This window comes from Heteronotia binoei, chromosome 14, assembly GCF_032191835.1.
Source record: "Heteronotia binoei isolate CCM8104 ecotype False Entrance Well chromosome 14, APGP_CSIRO_Hbin_v1, whole genome shotgun sequence".
Lineage (NCBI taxonomy): Eukaryota > Metazoa > Chordata > Lepidosauria > Squamata > Gekkonidae > Heteronotia > Heteronotia binoei.
This window is the reverse complement of record NC_083236.1, coordinates 62,403,750-62,423,909: the sequence shown is the minus strand read 5'-3', so window position 1 is coordinate 62,423,909 and position 20,160 is coordinate 62,403,750. Positions and strand designations below refer to the sequence as shown.

At 45.7% G+C, this 20,160-nt stretch overlaps 1 protein-coding gene across 1 annotated transcript in view; it reads right to left on the bottom strand.

Moving 5' to 3' along the window:
- Positions 1 to 20,160, bottom strand: part of CDH13 (cadherin 13) — a 1,257,603-nt gene that overhangs the window by 898,030 nt on the left and 339,413 nt on the right. The window lies entirely within an intron of this gene.

Here is a 20,160-nt window from a genome sequence, read left to right as displayed (position 1 = left end):
TAGAAAGGAGCTCCTGCTAGAATCCCACCCCCTGCTTATACAACTGGAAGTTCTTACTGGAAATGACAAAGGGTAAGTCTAGGAATCACCAAAAACTCTATAGTTTTACCACAGAGTTTCCAGAATTTCCTAGAGCTACCTCTTGTCCCTTCTGATAAGAACTTCTGGATAAGTACATGAGGCTGAGTTTTTAAAAAAAAATCTCCCATGACACTGCCATTCCTCAACCCTCCCGCGTGTTTCCAGGAACTGCCTAGCAACCGTATGCTCAGCAGCCATTCATGTCAAACCAAACAGACCTACAGATCAGCTCATGCCACAGTCAAATGAAGAGAAGCATGTTCACTATGACATCTGCCACAGACCTAATCTAAATCTCAGTTCACACCTTACAAGGTGGCAGACCCAGGTTTGTTATGAAATGTCTACTTATCAGGACACTGAAGCCAATCACAACCCCCTAAAGAATAGAACTGCATGGGACACAGAGAGGGTTGCCAAGTCCAACTCGAGAAATATCTGGGGACTTTAGAGGTGGAGCCAGAAGACTTCGGGGGTGGGGCTAGGAGACTTGGGGGTAGAGCCAGGAACAAGGTTGTGACAAGCATAATTGAACTCCAATGGGAGTTCTGGCCATCACATTTAAAGGGACTGCGCAACTTTTAAATGCCTTCCCTCCATTGGAAATAATGGATAGGGGCACCTTCTTTTGGGACTCATAGAATTGGACTCCCTGAGCCAATCTTTTTGAAACTTGGAGGGTGTTTTGAGAAGAGGCACCGGATGCTATGCTGCAAATATGGTCCTTCTACATCAGACCCCCACCCCCACCCCTGAACTCCAGATACCCATGGATCAATTCTCCATTATACCCTATGGGAATCAGTCTCCATAGGGAATAATGGAGTGTCCAGCAGACATTTCCCTCCCCGTCTCTGCTTTCTGATAACCCTGAAGCAGGGGGAAGGCCTCCAAACTGGGGGATCCTCTGCCCCCACCTGTGGATTGTCAACCCTATATACAGAGCACCTGCCATATTCATGCTTCACATATTTAAGGATATGCCTAAAATCTCTTTTATGTACAACCAAAACATTGTTTTTGCCATTCTAAGCAAAGGAAGCACCTAGTAATTTAGTATCTCCTTCCAGCCCCGTCTAGTCTCTTGTAATCCACACAACTCTATTATAATTACAAGCATGTCAAGTTTAAATGCATGAATTTACAATAAAGTATTTCAGCTGTCAAGTTAAGACGAATTAAGACAACATAAGCACATAAAATGTAAGAAGAGCCCTGCTGGATCAGACCAGTGGTCACAGACAGAGCATTGGAAGGGCTGCCGGTTGTGTACCGTGTTCGTTATAAGGTGCTGGTTATTACCTTTAAAGCCCTTTATGGCCGAGGACCTGCCTACCTTAGGGACCGCCTCTCCCCATATGTTCCCCAGAGAGCACTGAGATCTAGTTCTCAAAATCTTTTAAAAATCCCTGGTCCAAGAGAGGCTAGATTGAAAACAACGAGGGAGCAAGCCTTCTCAGTAATGGCCCCCCGATGGTGGAATCAACTTCCAGAGGTGGTGCGGGCCTTGCGGGACCTGAACCAGTTCCTCAGGGCTTGCAAAACCACCCTCTTTCAGCTCGCTTTCAAGATAGAACCCGGCTAAACTGACCTCTAGCCATCTAACCATCTTATGTATGACTGTGAATTGTAGCACCTTAATTATTAATTATTAACATATAACAGCTGTTTTATCTAATCTTATCCTAACTTATAATGGTAATTTAATTGTATTTTAATTTGTCTTATTGTATTGTATGGATTGTATTTTACTGAAATCATGGTTGTTCCATGTCTGTGAGCCGCCCTGAGCCTGCCTTTGGCGGGGGAGGGCGGGATACAAAAATAAATTTACCTTTACCTTACCTTTACCTTACCTTTACCTCTCCAGGGTCATGTAGTCCAACCCCTGCACAATACAGGGAAATCACAAGTACCTCCCCCCACCGCCCTCCTTCCCATGATCTGATAAACCTATCCATAAATCTGTCTAACCCCATTCCAAGGCCATCTGTGAATCCATGAAAACTCATGCACGCTCATGTTTGCGTGTTAGGAGTTGCAAGCCCTCGAGCTGGGCAGGGTTTCTCCCGTCCTAGAGATTCCCAACCCACTGGCCCACACTGGGCTGGCAGGGGGAACCTCCCCCGACGTTGCCAGCATGATTACATCACCCGGAAGTGACATCATCACGCCGGCAACGTCACTTGCCGGCTGCTCTAGGCATTTCTGGGGAAACGGCATGATTTTCCCAGACGCTCTAGCAATTTGGGAGGGGAAACTCTATGGTACGATGGGGGCAGAGGAGGACTTGGAAATCCTCTCGGCTTGACTCCGCGAACGAAGATTTAAGAAGGGTGCAGTAGTCCACGTCTGCTGCAGGCTCGCTGGTGGCTGACAAGACCAATGCGGGACAGGCAGATCCAGCCACAGTGGCTGCAGGGAAAAGTCTGATTTGGGGTTGGTGCTGTAGCAGTGCGATTCTTCCTCAATCTCCTTTTGTCCTCAAGACCAGCTATGCATGCGTTCTCAAAGGAAGAGACAGCCTGGTGGATGGTGTGCCTCCATGCTTTGTGATCTGAGGCTAGGTCAGACCACTGGTGGTGGTTGATGCGACAGGTGCCAAGGGATTTCTTCAAGGAGTCCTTGTACCTCTTCTTTGGTGCCCCTCTATTTCGATGGCCGGTGGAAAGTCCGCCATACAGAGCAATCTTGGGAAGGCGGATATGCCCTTCAGGCCTGCGCAGAGGAATTTTTAGGTGAAGCACAGTGTGTGCGGTACTGGCTCCACCCTTTCACCTTGGGGTCATCTGCCATGGCCCAGTAAGCCGGGACGCCGGCAGCGAGTCCTCCAGGTGGTAGGTGTTACATTAATGAGCTCTATCTGCCCGGATTTGATGTTAGAGTTTTCCTTCTCTTGGCTGGCGAGTTGGTGAGCCCAGCCTGCCCATCCGGTTATACCGCCGGACATTCAGTCGCACCATGACGTGGCAAACTCTGTGAGAAACGGGGGGGACCAGCGGGAAGGTGTTGCCACGGATGCAGTAATGCAGGAGAGGCTATTGCAGTGACCATATGCCAGGCATAGCCAGACAGTGACCACGCGGCGTTCACTACACCGGGAAAGGAGAGGCTATGTATTGCGCATACACTTTCCCTGGGGGGGGGGCAGGATACCCAAGAGGGAGCCCACCCCCCTCCCCCCCTTGGAAATCCTATTGTGTGTGAATAAGGCAACACATGCCTTTTTCTCTAGAGGAACTGATCTCCGTCACCTGGAGGGATCCCAAGGAATTTCCAGATACCACCTGGAGGCTGGCACCCCTACTGGTAAGCCAAAATCAAATGTCCGAATGCAAATAGCCTGAGACATGTGACTCCCCCCCCCCCCCATACACACACACACAACTCCTGCCATTTCTGGGTTCATGACTCGGAGGGGTGGTGATGATTTTACCATTGTAAACAAAAGTTGAGCCAGCCCTGCCTCTCTTGCTCACAGCCGAGGTGGAATTTTAGCAGGAGCTCCTTTGCATATTAGGCCACACACCCCTGATGTAGCCGGTCCTCCAAGAGCTTACAAAAAAAGAGCCTTGTAAGCTCTTGGAGGATTGGCTACCTCAGAGGTGTGTGGCCTAATATGCAAAGGAGCTCCTGCTAGAATTCCACCCCAGCTCACGGTCACAACTCAAATTGGAGCAACCAAGACACAGGCAGACTAGGCTTCCCAATCCCCAGGTCCCAGAGGGGGATCTCCTGGTTTTACAGGCTTCTCCCCTCCCCCAGCCAGCTGGCCGGCGGGGGAAGCCCCGCCCCCACAACCATCATGCACCTCCATGAACGATTCCCATAGGGAATGATGGGGAATTGATCTGCGGGTATCGGGGGCTCTGGGAGAGCTGTTTTTTGAGATAGAGGCACCAAATTTTCAGTATAGCATCTAGTGCCTCTCCCCAAAATACCTCCCAAGTTTCAAAAAGATTGGACCAGGGGGTCCAATTCTATGAGCCCCAAAAGAAGGTGCCCCTATCCTTCATTATTTCCTATGGAAGGAAGGCATTTAAAAAGATTTGCAGTCCCTTTAAATGTGATGGCCAGAACTCCCTTCAAGTTCAATTATGCTTGTCACACCCTTGCTTTTGGCTCCACCCCAATGTCTCCTGGCTCCACCCCCAAAGTCTCCTGGCTCCGTCCCCAGATATTTCTTGAATTGGACTTGGCAACCCTAAGGCAGACTCACAATCCTCATCTTCTGCGGTTTGATCTTAACATCAGTCCGGCTCTCAGCATAACCTAGAAATATTAATGCCGTTAAGTACAACGGCATTGCACAACATAAAAATGGAATTATCACTCTCTTGTGTAGGTGGAAAGGCGTGCAAGATTGATTTTGTTTGCCCTGACATCTGTGTGCAGCAAGCAAAGGCACAAAATCTCATTAACTCTGTTACTTTAAAAAACAAACAAACCTGGAATCCCAGTCATGATGTGTACAGTTCAATCTTCAGGTTTTCAGTAAAGCCACACTGTGACATGGTGTCCGTTATGATAATCTAGACATAAGATCTGTGATAGCTATGGAATTATATCTTGGGCACTTTCACGGTTCTCTGTGCCCTACAAGGCGTATCTCTTAGAGCCAGTTTGGCATGGTGGTTAAGAGAGGTGGACTCTAATCTGGAGAACTGGGTTTGATCCTCCACTCCTCTGCATGAAGCCAGCTGGGTGACCTTGGGTCAGTCACGGTTCTCTCAGAGGTCTCTCAGCCCCATCTATCTCACAGGGTGTCTATTGTGTGGAGAGGAAGGGGAAATGATTGTAAGCTGCTCTGAGACTCTTTCAGGTAGTGAAGGGCAGGGTATAAAACCTTCTCCTCTTCTTCCTCCTCCCTTCCTCCTCTTCCCCTTCCTCCTCCTCTTCTTCTTCTCTGATTAGTTCGTTATTTGATTCCCATTTTGCATATGAAGGCCTTGGAATCAGACCTCCTTCTGGAAGAACCTCTCTCAGCCAGGAAAGCTATGTAGAGTTCACAAGAAAAGCCCTGCTGGATCAGACCAGTGATCCACCTACTCCACTACCCTGTTCCACACAGTGGCTAACCCGGTGGTCTTCAGAGGCAAATGACCTTTCCTGGATTTTATTACTGATTTTCAGAGATTCACTGTCCCTGACTATGGAGGTGCCCTTTCTTCATTCATGGCTAGTAGCCATTGATAGCTATTTATGGACCTCCTCTCCATGAATCTCTCTACCCCGCCCCCTGCCCCAAAAAACCATCTATATGAGATACAACACATGGACATTTAAGCTGGTAGCAGGATTCTTGAAGTTCCCGTTGTTCATCAACAATTAAGCAATGAAGTGGTTGCTGGTTAAGGAAGCTTAGCCTATATACCCCCTGCTTCTTCTCAAACTTTCTCACTTCTACAGTTAATGTTATGGGGGGGAAATGCAACAACTTGGAATTGTTTTTAGTCAAGAAGAAGAAGAAGAGGAGGAGGAGGAGGAGGAGAAGACTTGATTCTTATACTCCCCCTTTTCTCTACCCTAAGGAGTCTTGAAGAAGCTTACTGTCGTCTTTCCTTCCTCTCCCCTCGTGAGGCAGGCTGAGAGAGTTCCGAGAGACCTGTGACTGATCCAAGTTCACCCTGCAGGCTTCATGTGGAGGAATGGGGATTCAAACCTGGTTCTCTGGATTATAGTCCACTGCTCTTAATCACTACACCACGTTGGATCCAACTGTCATTCCCAGGCCAAGAACAACGAACTGGATTCAGTGACTCCATTCAACTAAGCAGGGCTTTTTTTCTTTCTTTCATAGCAGGAACTCCTTTGCATATTAGGCCGTGATGTAGCCAGTCCTCCTGGAGCTTACAGTAGGCCCTGGACTAAGAGCCTTGTAAGCTCCTGTATGACTGGCTGCATCAGAGTGGTGTGGTCTAATATGCAAAGGAGTTTCTGCTACAAAAAAAGCCCTGCAACTAAGTGAGGAGAGTCTTCTTAGAAGTAAGACCCCAGGTGTGGAATGCCCTCCCCTTAGCAGCTCACTTGGCACATGCCTTTGGAACCAGGTAAAGATACATCTATTTGCCCAGGGTTTCTGCTGCACTAGTTATTTTTGCATTCTGTTCTTCCTTCTCTTGTAGAGTAAGAACATAAGAACATAAGAGAAGCCATGTTGGATCAGGCCAATGGCCCATCCAGTCCAACACTCTGTGTCACACAGTGGCAAAAAAATTTATATATACACACACACTGTGGCTAATAGCCACTGATGGACCTCTGCTCCATATTTTTATCTAAACCCCTCTTGAAGGTGGCTATGCTTGTGGCCGCCACCACCTCCTGTGGCAGTGAATTCCACATGTTAATCACCCTTTGGGTGAAGAAGTACTTCCTTTTATCCGTTTTAACCTGGCTGCTCAGCAATTTCATCGAATGCCCACGAGTTCTTGTATTGTGAGAAAGGGAGAAAAGTACTTCTTTCTCTACTTTCTCCATCCCATGCATGGGTTTTGATGGTCTACCGATTTGGGAGGTATTTTTTCCCTGCGGTATCAACAGGTATCTTACTCTCTCTGTATATATTTTGTGCTGCCTTTATTATTTAAATAGTGCTTTCCTGTAAACCTATTTTGATTATCTCATCTCTGTGTCTTGGCGATATTGAGTTATGTTCTCCCCCCCCCCCACTCCCCCCGAGCGTTATTGCTTTATGGATTTTGTCATCTGGATTTGATTACATCAGGATTCAATTACCTTCCTAAGCCACCCCCAGAATCTTTTGATTGAGAAGCAAAAACATAAACCCCTGAAACAAATAAGCAAATATTTGTTCACATGGCGGAAGGGCAACATTGGTTCTAACCCAAGATCGTTGTTCTACCAGTTTCCACCATATTGAGGAACTGACACTCCAGTAACTACAAGTTTGCACATCGTTTTGTTCAAAAGTGTAGAATATTTGCAATATTAGCATGTGAGTGTCCAGAATCACAGACTATAACTCTCCAGAATTTAGGGGGACTCTGATTTCGAGTGAACTCTCCCAAGCATTTGGCCAAAAAAACTTATTATAGGGGGCAGGAGGGAAGCAAGGTGGCTCTTATCAAAAATAGATAGCTTGATCTTGTTCCCCAAAATGGATTCAGAGAATGAGTCAAAATCCTTGCACACAACGCTGTTCCCTTGCTGCTTCAGTAAGTACTATCAAGGTTTCATGTCTCCTCAAAGTAGACCCACGCTGGAAGAAAGAAATACAATCTCATATACCATTGAACTGGATAAGAATAATACCTATTCTGTCCCGGAGGATTTATCTCCAAGAAAAATCTCTGAACTGTGAACGGACAGACATCTCACAGAAAATGAGATATAACCAATACCAAACATTTAATCTGTATCAGATTTTATTTCGCAATATAGACCCACCATCTGCTGTTGACCTAAAAGCCCTATGGGAATAGGACTCGAAAGGGACCAAATGAAATATTATTACATGTCTCAAGAAAAGGTACTTTTAAAAAAGGGAATCAACGGGCTGAAGGAAGATTGGCCAATGAGCAGGGGTGGCCAAACTGGCTCGGGAGCCACATGTGGCTCTTTCACACACATTGCGTGGCTCTTGAAGCTCCCAGTGCCCTATTGGCTGGCTCGGAAAAGGCATTTGTGTATTTAAATCACTTCTCCAAGCCAAGCCAGCTGGCACATTGGAGGATGCATTTAGAGTTAAAGCTGTTTTCTTCCCACCTCCCTCTCCCTCCTCCTATCCCATCTGCCTCCCTTCCTTGTCTCACAGCTCTCAAATATCTGATGTTCATGTCTTGCGGCTCTCAGACATCTGCCATACATGTCTTGCGGCTCTCAGACATCCGACATTTATTCTTTGAGGCTCTTACGTTAAGCAAGTTTGGCCACCCCGGCCAATGAGAGTATTCTTATAACCAACTTACAAACAAGATTGGCTAAACCTTTAATGCCCTAACCAGGATAGCCCAGGCTAACCCATTCTCATTGGCTCGCAGAAGCTAAGCAGCGTCAGCCCTGGTTAAGACTTGGATGGGAGACCACCGACAAAGGCCAAGGTTGCTTTGTGGAGAAAGGCAATTGGAAGCCACCTCTATTCATCTCTTGACTTGGACTGGATATTCCAATCTTGTCAGCTCTTGGGAGCTAAGCAGGGACAGCCTTGGTCAATACCTTGGTGCAATGAGTACATTAGATGCTAAGCCCCCAACTTTGTCTTGCCTGACTTTTTTGGACCCCTGGCCTTGGACTGACCAGCTCTGTCTTGCCTGACTTCTGGCTCCTGATACAGCTAAGAAACATGAAGGACTGCTATTAGAGAAACACAACCTTAAAACCTACTCTTCTCCAGCACACAGTATGGTCCTTCAAATCCAAGACTGATCTCCCACTAGCCCTATGCCGCTCTCACGCTTCTCTTCTCTGCAGGGCTTCGGTCAGATTTCACACTATCTGCCCTGGGGGCTGCAGCTAGCTTTGCCTTTTGCATGCGGCAAACAGAAACTGGTTTTTATATGATCTTGTTTGCTGTGCAAAAGAGGCAGAGTGAGCTGCAGTCCTGGGGCAGATAGTGTGAAATCCAACGAAAGCTCTGGCAGAGAAGAGGAGAGTGAGAGCGGCATAAGACTAGTGGAAATTAATCAGTCCAAAACTCCACTTTCTTATCTTATTCTTAAGTCCCCTTAAATTGAGACAAGTGCTTTTCTTTACCATAACCTTAATCAGTACACTACACAATGCATATGGAATCCTGATGCAAAGCATACCTTGTTCATTATATAAAGTTGTAAGATGTTTCAGCTTGAATTGTCTTGCTGGTTAGATAGATAGATAGATAGATAGATAGATAGATAGATAGATAGATAGATAGATAGATAGATAGATAGATAGATAGATAGATAGATAGATAGATAGATGGACGGATGGACAGACAGATAGATAGATAGATAGATAGATAGATGGACGGATGGACAGACAGATAGATAGATAGATAGGCAGGCAGATAGATGATAGATAGGGAGATGATAGATGGATAGGCAGACGGGCAGACGGACAGAGAGAGAGAGAGAGAGAGAGAGAGAGAGATGATGGATGGATGGATGGATGGATGGTGGGTGGGTGGGTGGATAGACAGACATAGACAGACAGACAGACAGACAGATGATAGATGGATAGATAGATAGATAGATAGATAGATAGATAGATAGATAGATAGATAGATAGATAGATAGATAGACAGACAGACAGACGGACGGGTGGGCAGACGGACGGACGGACAGACAGATGATAGATGGATAGATAGACAGGCAGGCGGACGGACGGATGGATGGACAGACAGATAGATAGGCAGGCAGGCAGATAGATAGATGATAGATAGGGAGATGATAGATGGATAGGCAGACGGGCAGACAAGCAGACGGAGAGACAGAGAGACAGAGAGACAGAGAGACAGAGAGACAGAGAGACAGACAGACAGACAGACAGACAGACAGACAGACAGACAGACAGACAGACAGACAGACAGACAGACAGATAGATAGATAGATAGATAGATAGATAGATAGATAGATAGATAGATAGATAGATAGATAGATAGATAGATAGATAGATAGATAGATTTCTACAATACTTATGTGCATTGCTCAGAGCCCACTGCTAGCTGGGATGGGGCGATTAAGCAATAATAATGATAATAATAATGATGATGATGATGATGATAATAATAATAATAATAATAATAATAATAATAATAATAATAATAATAATACATATTGCAACATTTTTGACGTATGCATCACATTGTAAAACATGCAGATTTTAACTGCAGGAAAGAAACAGAAAATGTTCCGCTTTATTTTTTTAAAAAAAAAACCCTTCAGGGGTTTGATTCATACAAAAGAGAAGCCACATCAAAATGGCAAACCTTGGGTCAAACCAGCAGGGCAGACGCACCCCTACTGTTGCCAGTCCATTCAATCAAATCCATTGAGGGTCTTGCAGTCTCATAAAGAGGACCAGATCTATTGTAGAATAAGCTTTCATGGTCAGGAGCCCACTTAGTCAGACACATAAGGGGGTAAACTCAAAGGAGAAATCTACAAAGCTCTCCTCCAAAATCTCTCGTTTTAGTGGAAATCATGAAAAACCTCAATGAAAGGTAGCACAACTGCTAATTTAAACGAATAATAAAGAAATAGCTGCCATCCACCTGTTCAGGGGAGTGGAATAATTTTGAGCAAAGGTCCCTTTATTGCCACTTCCTTTAAAAAAAAAAACGCTTTCTGGAGAGCAAAACGAACATCTGCTTTATTACCGAATCCACTCTCTGTAAAAACTCCCAGCTCCTGCAAATCCACCTACTGTTAGAACGTTTGGTTAATGAGAAGCCATAAATGAAAAATATGTTCACTTATCGAAACCAGTCAAGCCCCATCCTTTGGGAAACTCCATGCTTTACCCAGAATTTCTGAATTTCGGTAGAAGATTAATTTACGAAAGAACTGCTTTATCGAGTGGTAGTTGCTGAAAAGCTTCATAATGTCCGTTCAGCAACATTTGCAACCCTAAACAGTACCATTACCACCCACAGAAATGCACCTTCCAGATCCAAATGAACTCTGAAATTAATGGAATAGGCTAATAATACGGTAGCTATGGTGGAAAATCAAAATAATGATGCCCACGTCATCCATTTCAGCTCATCTAAAACATTACTATCATGACTTTATATATTTGTAAGGGATGCTTAACCGAAAAGGGACCATAAGTACTGCAAACATGTTATCATTTTTTTTTGGGGGGGGGGGGAGTGTTGTTTGAGTATGTACATATGTGCTTGCATGCCTTTTGTTTCTGTCCATGGGGTTTTCTTGGCCAGGATACTGAAGTGGTTTGACATTTCCTTCTCCAGTGGATCACATTTAGGTTCTCAGCTGTGGCCTGTCCATCTTGGGTGGCCCTGCATGGCATAGCCCATAGGCTCATTGAACTGCTCAAGCCCTCTTGCCACGACAAGGCAGCAATCCATGAGAGGGTACGACTGAGAGCTGGGCCATAGGGAAGGCTGAGCGCAGAAGAATAGATGTTTTTGAACTGTGGTGCTGGAGAAGCATCTTGAGAGTCCCTTGGACTGCAAGAAGATCCAGTCAGTCAGTCCTGAGGGAAATCAGCCCAGACTGTTTCCTGGAAGGTCAGAGGCTGAAGCTGAAGCTCAAATACTTTGGCCACCAAATGAGAAGGGAGCACTCCCTGGAGAAGATCCTGATGCTGGGAAAGACAGAAGGCAAAAGAAGAAGGGGACGGCGAAAGATGAGATGGCTGGACAGCATTACTGATGTAACAAACATGAATTTGAGCAGACTTCGGAGGATGGTGGAAGATGGGAGGGCCTGGCGTGACTTTGTCCATGGGGTCGCAAAGAGTCGGACTCGACTGTGCAACTGAACAACAACAAGCTTGCATGCCTGGAAGTTATAGTGACTTCTGGAGGTCCCTGGTGGGACTAGGACATTTCAGAGAGGTGCCTACCTCTGCATTCCAGTTCTGGTATTCCTTGGAGGTTTCCCTTCCAAGTACTTGCCAGAGTCAGACCTGCTGAACTTCGAAGAACTGATGAGATTGGGCTTGCCTGGGCTATCCAGGTCAGGGCTAAACATGGTATCTTTAAGTTTCCGATAGCTTATATGTAATGTTTAACTTCATGTAGCTCACCTTTTTCACCTGTTTTGATAACTAACTTGGATAACGAAGTAGAGCGGAAATAATTTGGAGCCTAGACTATCTATAAAAACAAAATGCAGGACAGAATTTGCTCATAAATGCAAACAAACAACTTATACATGGCAGAGAACGATATTTTAAGCAAAGTTTTCAACATCTTGGATATTTCCTCTTGTTCTTCAGCCTTCTTCCCCCGCCAAACCTACCATCTACTTTCACTCTTTTACTCTAGAATTTGTTGAGTAGGCCACCTTACCCTTCTATTGAATTCTGACTATTTTGTCAACACCTTTCTTCAAATCTAGCCCTTATGTATATTTATGTATATTCTCACCTTTTCTTCAAGAAGAAGAAGAGATTTTTATACCTCCTCCTTTCTCTTTTAATAATAATAACAACAACAATAATAATAATAATAATAATAATACTTTTTATTTATATCCTGCCCTTTTATTTATAGCCTGCCCGAAGCAGGCTCAGGGCGACTCACAACATATTAATTCAATATAATACAATAAAATCATATAATTCAATAAATACTTCATTATAAAACCATCGTTTAAATCAACATTCCAATTAAAATGAACATTTATGGTACTCAATTTCAGGTTTTTAATAAATTGATGGCGGAATACAACAGCAGCGAATCTATCATTAACTCGGCATTCAGCGAAGACCATCTTAAAAAAGACCATCTTGCAGGCCCTGCAGAATTGCTCAAGACTCCACAGGGCCCGCACTTCGTCCGGAAGTTGATTCCACAGGTGTGGAGCTGCAATAGAGAAGGCCCGTTCCCTTGTGTTCTTCAATTTGGCCTCCCTCCGCCCAGGGATGTTCAGCTGCTTCTTTACCACTGACCTCAGTGCTCTCTGGGGTTCGTATGGGGAGAGACGGTCCCTCAGGTAGGAAGGCCCTCGACCATATAGGGCTTTAAAGGTAATAACTAGCACTTTGTACCGAACCTGGTATGCAACCAGCAGCCAGTGCAGCCCGCGCAGCCCCAGCTGTATGTGCTCCCACTTACATGGAGATGCTTTAATGTGGAGATGTGGACAAAGCTAGCAATGGTGATCCCATTCTTGGTTGCAGGGGTGGAATTCTAGCAGGAGCTCCTTTGCATATTAGGCCACGCACCCCTGATGTAGCCGATCCTCCAAGAGCTTAAAAAAAAGAGCTTTGTAAGCTCTCAGAGGATTGGCTACATCAGAGGGGTGTGGCCTAATACACAAAGAAGCTCCGGCTAGAATTCCACCCCTGCTTGGTTGTCATATTTATTTAAAAGGTCATCTGAACCGGGCTATTTTCTCAATATCCAACACAATCTCCCCCAGCTTAACCACGAAAGAATTAAATCTTACCCAACGCATTTTTTCCTTGAGCGTTTTCTTTTCTTTTCTTTTTTTTTGGGGGGGGGGGGTATTAATCAATTGATGACTGAAAACTGGAAGCCAGGAAATGTGGATTTGAGGAAAACAAGAGTGCTGCAACCACAGTGTCGGAGAAATCATTTCTGTAGCCATGGTAAAGTCCTCCCTCCCTCCCTCCCTCCCTCCAGTGAGGCAGGATTTATTTTCTATAATGAATTTGATCCTTTGTGCTCTATCCTGGGGAAAAAAATGTGTTTACTTGGGGGTTTGAGAAAAAAACACCCCCAAGAGCCCGCTTTTAATTAAGCACCCGGACGAGAACTCCGGCAAACCAACAGCAAATCAGATCGTATCTTCCTCGCTAACAAGCTGATTCCTTTGCAAGCACTCTAATACATTCAGGAACCTCATTCTCTCTTTCACTCGCTGCGCAGGTACTTCTCTCAACCCGCTATATTTGTGCCAAAGTTTTAATCGAAAGCTTCGAGGAAACTCTCCTCCCCCTTTTTAGCGAGTGACGACTCAGCCGGCTAATCTCCTCGACCCAGGACAGCCGCGTCTCCTCTCTGCGTCAGACAAAAGGCAATCGGGATGGGCTTCCGTGCTTATTTATAGGACGCGTCAGGAATAACGGTCAGCGCAGGTAGAGACTCTACATGAATAATGCTCAGGTAGAGTTGCCCAGTCCCATTCAAGAAATATCTGGGGACTTTGGGGGTGGAGCCAGGAGACTTTGGGGGTGGGGCCAGGAGAGATTGGGGGTGGAGCCAGGAGCAAAGTTGGAACAAGTTCAATTGAACTGCAAAGGGAGTTCTGGCCATCACACTGAAAGGGACCGCACACCTTTTCAATGCCTTCCCTCCATTATAAATAATGAAGGATAGGGGCACCTTCTTTGGGGGCTCATAGAATTGATCCCCCATGGTCCATCCTTTTGAAACTTGGAGGGTATTTTGAGGAAAGGCATCAGATGCTATGCTGCAAATTTGGTGCCTCTGCCTCAAAGAACATCCTCCTCAGAGCCCCAGATACCTGCGGATCGTTCCCCCATTATTCCCTATGGGAATCATTCACCATAGGGAATAAGAATGCCCAGTAGACATTTTCCTTCCCACACCATACCATACCAAACCTTTAATGGCATAATAGATTCAGATAAAAATACACAGAATATTAAAATTTAAACATTGGAGATAAAATCAAGATAAAACCGAGCTTACAGATGCATTCAAACATGGTCAGAATTAAATTTAAGGATGTCAGCCAGAAATTTTGCCACAGCCTCACTAACCACCCCCTCAGTATCACTCAATAAATAATAACAGGGTGGCAGAATAGACAAATCTGGAGAAAAAGAAAGCTTGCCAAATAAATCTTTACGGAGGTTATGGTATAAAGAACAATCAAGCAATATATGCTGGATTGAGTCAGGGGTATTTGCTCTACAGGAGCAAAGTCTGTCAGCTAAAGGGACTCGCTGATATCTCCCTTGTAAAACTTTGGAGGGAAACGCGTTTAGTCTAGCCAACATAACTGCCCTGCGATGACTTGGAGTGGTTAGGTCTGATAGATAATTGGGCATTTTGCCACAAAAAGCATAAAGACCTAAGGAAGCTGGAGAGCAAATATAAGGGTCAGTTGGCCTAATTTTGTATCCTCCGATTCCCATAGTCTCAGTTTAATACATCTGAAGATATATGACTCATCAGCGGTAGAAAAATCATCTACCTCTAACCCCAATTGATTGAGTTTAGACAGAAGAACTGCTGTCCAGGATGAAATATATGGGTCTCTATTCATACAATCAAGAAGGCTGTTGGGATCTGTTCTAAAATGAATTTTGAGCCAGAATTTAAACACTGCAATCCAGGCTTTTGTCTCCACCAAAGACTGACCCACTTCAGAGCAGAGAGCAAAGTAGGACACACATTTTGGCAAACCAAGAATCTGTCTAAAGAATGAGGCTTGAATGCCCTCCACTTTCCTGGTAAAAGCTGAGATCCATATAGGGATACCATAGAGGATTTGGGCAAGCGTTTTGGCTTTGAACACTTTAATAGCTGCTGGAACTAATTGGTTGCCCCTTGCAAAGAAAAACTGTTTAATTTGAGCAGCTGAACATTTAGCCAAGTTGACGGTGTTGTTACGATGTGAAACGATGTGAAACCCAGCTTAATTTTCCTTCCCACTCGGCTTTCTAAAGTGGGGGGAGGGCCTCCAAACTGGGGAAACCCCTGCCCCCACCTGGGGATTGGCAACCCTCTCTCTCTATCTCACACACACACACACACACACTTACTGGGTCTGGTTACTTGCTCTGAAAATGAAAGCAAAACAAATGGTAGCTGCTGCTGAACCTTCCCATGAAGAACTTCCTGTTTCCTGCTTCCTACTCTACTTTAAAGGCACAAAAACAACAGAAACACACAAGCACATTTTAAAACAGGACCTGTTTGCAGGTTTCTAAACCTGCCAGAGCTCTAGCGATACATGGTGGCTGTGGGGGTGGGGGAAAGCCTGTAAAACCAGGAGATCCCCCACTGGTACCTAGGAATTGGGAAGCCTATGCTCAGGAGAGAGATAAATATGTCCTATGCTGTAACAGTTATTCAAGAGGCCTAGACGAAATGTGTGTGTGTGGGGGGGGCGTTAAACAAGGGCGTGTTGGATGTAAAGGCATACCCAGGACTTCTTTGGTAGGAAAAAGCCCAGCAGGAACTCATTTGCATAATAGGCCACACCTCTGATGTCACCATTGTTTCGCACAGGGCTTTTTTTGTAGAAAAAGTCCAGCAAGAACTCGTTTGCATATTAGGCCACACCTCCTGATGCCAAGCCAGCCAGAACTGTGTTCCTGTGTGTTCCTGCTCAAAAAAAGGCCCTGAGTACACCAGTTTGAAACATTATCTCAGTTCATGATGTCCCTTCTTTCTTGGAGGAGCAGATGGGTATGCCCTCCCTATCCATATAAAAGAAAAGATGAAACCAGTGTTGCAAATTCCAAGATGGAAAATTCCTGAATATGTGGGGGTGGATCCTGGGGAGGACGGAGTTTGGGGGAGTGGAAGGAGCTCCACAGATAATTGAGAAGAGAACATAAGAACATAAGAGAAGCTGTGTTGGATCAGCCCAGTGACCCATCCAGTCCAACACTCTGTGTCACAGAAGAACATAAGAGAAGCCCTGTTGAATCAGGCCAGTGGCCCATCCAGTCCAACACTCTGTGTCACAGAAGAACATAAGAGAAGCCATGTTGGATCAGGCCAATGGCCCATCCAGTCCAACACTCTGTGTCACAGAAGAACATAAGAGAAGCCATGTTGGATCAGGCCAATGGCCCATCCAGTCCAACACTCTGTGTCACAGAAGAACATAAGAGAAGCCATGTTGGATCAGGCCAATGGCCCCTCCAGTCCTACACTCTGTGTCACATAAGAACATAAGAGAAGCTGTGTTGGATCAGCCCAATGGCCCATCCAGTCCAACACTCTGTGTCACAGAAGAACATAAGAGAAGCCCTGTTGGATCAGGCCAGTGGCCCATCCAGTCCAACACTCTGTGTCACAGAAGAACATAAGAGAAGCCATGTTGGGTCAGGCCAATGGCCCATCCAGTCCAACACTCTGTGTCACAGAAGAGCATAAGAGAAGCCATGTTGGATCAGGCCAATGGCCCATCCAGTCCAACACTCTGTGTCACAGAAGAACATAAGAGAAGCCATGTTGGATCAGGCCAATGGCCCATCCAGTCCAACACTCTGTGTCACAGAAGAACATAAGAGAAGCCATGTTGGATCAGGCCAATGGCCCCTCCAGTCCTACACTCTGTGTCACATAAGAACATAAGAGAAGCCCTGTTGGATCAGACCAATGGCCCATCCAGTCCAACACTCTGTGCCACAGAAGAACATAAGAGAAGCCATGTTGGATCAGGCCAATGGCCCATCCAGTCAACACTCTGTGTCACACAGTGGCCAAAAGAAACCAGGTGCTATCAGGAGGTCCATCAGTAGGGCCAGAACACCAGAAGCCCTCACCCTGTTGCCCCTCCCAAGCACCAAGAACACAGAGCATCACTTGCCCCAGAGAGTTCCAACAATATGCTGTGGCTAATAGCCACTGATGGACCTCTGCTCCATATGTTTATCCAATACCCTCTTGAAGCTGTCTATGCTTGTAGCCACCACCTCCTCCTGTGACAGTGAATTCCATGTGTTAATCATCCTTTGGCCTCTGTGCCCTGCTGTTGGCCCTCCGGAAGAATCGGTTGGTGACTCTGTGAGACAGGATGCAGGACTAGATGGACCACTGGCCTGATGCAAAAGGGCTCTTCTTATATTCTTGCGAAGGTCTCGGCCTCTATGCCCTGCTGTTGGCCATCCAGAGGAAACAGCTGGTCACTCTGGGAGACAGGAAGCTGAAGTAGATGGACTATTGGACTGATCCAAGAGGGCTTTTCTGATGTCCTTATGAACACCTCAGCCTCTGTGGCCTTCTGTTGGATCTCTGGAGGAACTGGTTGGTTACTATGTGGAATGGGATGCTGGAGTAGATGGATCACTGGCTTCATCCAGAAGGATTCTTATGTTCTTATGAATTAGTCTAACCCTGTTTCAAAGCCAGCTATGGTTAGAAGACTCCACCACCCTCTTATGTTAAGCATTGGTAAAGATGTTCACTCTTTTGTCAATTCAAAACTTCCAGGTTATTTATTTATTTATTTTGCGCAGGAACACAGTTCTGGCTGGCTTAGCATTAGGGAGTGTGCAATATGCAAATAGTTCCTACTAGGGTTGCCAATCCCCAGGTGGGGGCAGGGGATCCCCCGGTTTGGAGACCCTCCCCCCGCTTTAGGGTCATCATTTTCCCTATGGAGAACAATTCCCATAGGGTATAATGGAAAACTGGTCTGTGATTATCTGGGGCTCTGGGGGGCCTGTTTTTTGAGGTAGAGGCACCTAATTTGCAGCATAGCATCTGATGCCTCTCCTCAAAACACTTCTCAAGTTTCAAAAAGATTGGTCCAGGGGGTCCAATTCTATGGGCCCCCAATGAAGGTGCCCCTATACTTTGTTATTTTCAATGGAGGGAAGGCATTTAAAAGGTCCACTGTCCCTTTAAATGTGATGGCCAGAACTCCCTTTGGAGTTTAATTATGCTTGTCACATCCTTGCTTCTGGCTCCAGCCCCAATGTCTCCAGGCTCCACCCCCAAAGTCCCCAGATATTTTGTGAATTGGACTTGGCAACCCATGTTCCTGCTGGGCTTTTTCTCCGAAAAAAAAAAACCCTGTGTGAAACAATGCTGACATCGGGGGGTGTGGCCCAATATGCGAAGGAATTCCTGCAGGGCTTTTTCTACAAGTTCAAACTGGGACGTTAAATTGGTTTAGAAGACTTTACCTCCCTCTTACACTCCCATGGCACAGAGTGGTTAAGCTGCAGTCCTGCAGTCCTAAGCTCTGCTCACGACCTCACGACCTGAGTTCAATCACTGGCGGAAGCTGGGTTTTCAGGTAGCTGGCTCGAGGTAGACTCAACCTTCCATCCTTCCGAGGTCGGTCAAATGAGTCCCCAGCTTGCTGAGGGGAAAGAGTAGAGGACTGGGGAAAGCAATGGCAAACCACCCCGGTTAAAAGTCTGCCGTGAAAACATTGTGAAAGCAACGTCACCCCTGAGTCGGAAATGGCTGGTGCTTGCACAGGGGACCTTTCCTTTTCCTACTGCAACCACCCTTTCTTGATTTGTCTTCCAACTTGTGCTTAACTGTTGGGTAAAACTCATCACGATAACAATGTGCAATGGGGAGGAAAACTGTACCAGCCATTTTTGGCGTCGAAATCTCTTGCTGAGCAAAAGCATTTTATTGGTTCCCATCTTCTCCTGCTGTCAGCAATTAATTAACGAGGTGGGACCAGAAAGAAGCCTCTCTCTCTCTTTTTTTTTACATTTTATTTATGTGCAAGTTAAAAAAAAAGAAAGAAAGCGAAAGCCGCTATTCTAGAAGATAGCTGGAGCTGCTTAGCCAGAAACTAAGCTGACTCAGGCTTTTATTTCAAAATTACCTGTAGCTCATATAGCTGAGTAGGTTCTACTCTTTGCTTCCAGGGTTTTTGGTATGTTTTTTTTTAAAGAAATCCAGGAGAAGAGGCGAGGCCTTTCAAAACTCAGAGTGAAAGAGTGCGCCGGGCTGCGTGTTGTACAATAATCCCCTATTCATCACCACGAAGCTATACAGGAGGATATCTTGTGCCATGGAAGAAGCCAGATATTGTACATTAAGATAAAGTGGAGCAGAGCACAAGGGGCTTCTGTGATGCCACGCTGCGTCAGGCGGGGGGTGGGGGGGTGTTGAAGCCTGCCGTTGCCTTTCCTGAGATACTAAGCATATTATCCTCAACTCGTACGATCATAAATGAATTGGGTGCTAGAGTAGGAATGAATTCAAAGGGCAAAGAATCACAATGGCTGGAGATGGGGAAGGGGGGGATAGAAACAGCACTCCATTGCAAAAGGATGCGATTCCCAAAAGCGCATCTAAGCTTCAATACATCATCTGCAAGATATTAAAAATGGAGGCGAGGGAGAGAGGGAAGTAGCTGGCATCCTGGATATCTTCTTGAGATGAAATGGCTGGGGAAAGAGAAGAAGAAGGAGGAGGAGGAGGAGGAGAAGAAGAAGAAGATATTGGATTTATATCCCGTCGTCCACTCTGAATCTCAGAGCAGTCACAATCTGTCTTACCTTCCTCCTTCCACAACAGACACCCTGTGAGGTAGGTGGGGCTAAGAGAGCTCTTACAGCAGCTGCCCTTTCAACTCCTACGAGAGCTATGGCTGACCCAAGGCCATTCCAGCAGCTGCAAGTGGAGGAGCGGGGAATCAAACCCAGTTCTCCCAGCTAAGAGTCCGTGCCCTTAACCTCTACACCAAACTGGCTCAAACTGGAAGAAGAAGAAGACTCCTTTGTAAGTCTCAGGGCGGCTTACAA